General features: G+C 37.7%; 1 non-coding gene across 1 annotated transcript; it reads right to left on the reverse strand.

Annotated features, from left to right (window-relative positions):
* Positions 1-2,780: 2,780 nt before the first annotated feature.
* On the reverse strand, positions 2,781-2,892 carry LOC119261477 (U6 spliceosomal RNA). The gene has a single exon (XR_005129022.1). It is a non-coding gene; the product is annotated as a U6 spliceosomal RNA (small nuclear RNA).
* Positions 2,893-3,103: the final 211 nt, after the last annotated feature.

Here is a 3,103-nt window from a genome sequence, read left to right on the forward strand (position 1 = left end):
GAGACATCCTGCAGGGGAGGAGGAAGAAGAGGGATCAGAGGGAGGGAGGGAGGAGCACAGGGGACTGAGGTGATGGTGCACAGTGCATTGGTGAAGGAAATTCTATGGGGACGACACCTGGAGTGGGGAAGCAAACATTGTTTAAAAATAACCAATGATATAAAAAATATATAAATAAAAAAATTAAAAAAAATAAATGTGTTTTGAAAAACAAAATAACTTGCTGGAATTTTAACTGCAATTGATTGAATCTATCAATCAAGTTGGCAAGAATGGCAGCTTAATAATATTGACACCTGAATCTCCATCTCTTTAGGTTTTCTTTTATTTGAGTTTTGTAATGTTATCTACATACTTCTTGTACATGTTTTATTATATTTGCATCTAAGTATTTGATTTTGGTAAGTGCAAATGTAAATGGTATTGGGCTTTTAGTTTTCAATTCCAGTTGCTAACTGCTGGTATATATAAGAAAGCAATTGACTTTCATATATTACTCTTGGATCCTGTAACCTTGTTATAATGACTCTTATTTCTTGATTCTTCAGGTATTATTTTTAATTATTGCTGTTTCTTTATTAGCAGTGCCTGAGTATATCTAGTAACTTTGCAGTTCTGGCACAACTGCAGGTTTTCACTGCTAACACTGAGGCTCTGAGTGGCCACCTGACTACTTGCTGTAGCACTGTGTGATGATCGAGTGCTTTTGTCAGAAGCCATCTGGTCACAGAGACCACACAAGTCCTTTGGGTGGACTCCCTCCTGTTGAGAATGTCATTTTCAGTTGATTAGAAGCAGAGTGGTTGGAGAGATGAAAAGACAGCGGCTTGTGGTTTAGACTAATTGGGGTCTTTTGATGAGAAATAAAGCCAAGCTTAGTCTATAACCTTGACCTGAGCCAGTCATGGGTAAGACAAGCAAAAATTGCCTCTGTGTGCTCTGTATAGAAAGAGTGAGAAAGCCAGAATCAGTGAATCAACAAATATTTATTGACAAAGATTAAATCGGGGTTAAATTTATCTTAATTGCTGAATTGATAGGTATATTGTTATGCAAAAATTACTTTAATTTGAAAATCTCAAATGATCATAAATATTTAAAACATGATATAGCAGCATCGCCATGAGCTTCCACAATTTGTCATCTACATTTTGGCCTGACACTGAATTGCTTTTTATTAGAAAAATGCCATTTTTATTTTTATAAATATAAAAATATATTTGTTTAATACCTGTCTTCTTTTTTCCTTTTCTCCCCCTGAAACTTCTAATTTAGTTTTATCCCAATGACTGCTTCCTTTTTCAGTCCATTTTCTCTTAATGCCTGCAAGAATAAATTATATTTTTATAATTTCATTTCACAGAACTGTAGAGATGAGGCAGAATGAGTGCTGCCATCTTAAAAGATTCAGTGATACAAACTACTTTATCCTCCAACCAGAGGTGGAGGTCTTTGAAATGCAACTTATTGCTTAGATCATGAATTTCAAAATTGAGTGCAAAATTCTTTTTGTCTCAGCCATAAGCTTGAAATTTGACTCTGGAAAAATCAATGAGTCTTGTTCTTTCTGTTCAAATGGTGAACCACCCAAATATGGTTACTGTAGTTGGTTTTCTCATGGGTAGTTCTCATGTTAGGGTCTTCTTGTTGCTGGGGGGATGTGAGAAAAAGGCATTTTGTCTTACTTTATAAAAATGAACTGTACAAATAGTTGGCCTGTTCTTATTCGTATATTAAGCACAGTTAAATCCAATTGCTCAATCATATCAGGTCATCTTGTTATGTGTCTAGCTTATAATCTAGTTTGGAAGATAGTACTATTCTATCTATCAAATGGAACCAATATTTTGCCAATGTAGAATTTCAATAGTTAGCGTGGGGTCGAAGGAGCTATAGTTTTGGGGGAGCTCAATGGTGTTTGGAATTTTCTAGAAAGGCTTCATAGAATTATTGAGTCTTGAATGTGGTCTTCAAGATGGGTGGGACTTGTAAGGGTTGGAGCGCAGTATAGAGAACATTTCAGTAATGTTAATAGCATGGACGAAGGCAGCATATTGGTTAATTAATGATGTATTTGGGCCATCGTGTAGGTTAAAACTTGTGTTGTTTTTTCAAATCTCAGTTCATTTCACAAAGCCTTTGCTAAGCTGATTTGCGTTTACATCCTACTTACATGATTTCGGAGTCAAGCTGAGGTGAGTGTGGGTTCATACACTCACAATACAAGATGCATATCTGGTTCTCTTCACTCTTGGTCTTTTGCCACTGCAGCTACCTTTTCCTGGTTCCTTTAACCAGGATGATGCCTTCTTTTTTTATTTTATTTTATTTTAATTTATTTTTGGGAGGGGCTTATATCAGCATTTTATGAATTTATTTTTTAAATTAATTTTTTTATTTTTATATTCCCCATGCAATTACAACCCCCTGATTTTGGCCCCAATCCCTCCTTTCCCCGCCCCGCCCCCCACCCAAAGTGTGTCTCTGGTTCACAGTTGTTTGTTGATTTTGATTTTTTTCTTTCTTACAGTTATTCTTTTTCCTGGTCCCTTATTTAAGTTTTCTAGATTCCTGCTATGAGTGAGACCATCCGGTATTTTTCTTTTTCTTTCTGGCTTATTTCGCTGAGCATGATCCCTTCCAGCCCATCCATGTTGCTGCAAATTGCATGTGTTTATCTTTTTTGAATGCTGAGTAATATTCCATTGTGTATATGTACCACATCGTCTTGATCCAGTCATCTATTTTTGGGCATTTGGGTTGTTTCCAAAGCTTAGCTAAAAAATATGGAACGCTTCACGAATTTGCATGTCATTCTTGCACAGGGGCCGTGCTAATCTTCTCTGTATCGTTCCAATCACATCAAGTCTTAAAACCCTGTTCTTCATAAAATTATGACTCCAGGGCCTCCCTGGTGGCACAGCGTGTTGAGCACCGCACTGTGAAGCTGTCCACAGTCTCTGCAGCGCAGGTTCAATTCCTGGCCAGCCAGGGGGAAACCCACATGGCACAGCCCACCTCTCCTGCCTCGCCTGCTGCTCCCCTCAGCAGTGTCTTCGGTCAGGCTGCCTGTTTCTGCTCCCCATTCTATCTCTGGTGAATT

Source organism: Talpa occidentalis, unplaced genomic scaffold (assembly GCF_014898055.3).
Source record: "Talpa occidentalis isolate TD23 unplaced genomic scaffold, MPIMG_talOcc4v2.1 talOcc4.6, whole genome shotgun sequence".
In the NCBI taxonomy this organism is placed as follows: Eukaryota; Metazoa; Chordata; class Mammalia; order Eulipotyphla; family Talpidae; genus Talpa; species Talpa occidentalis.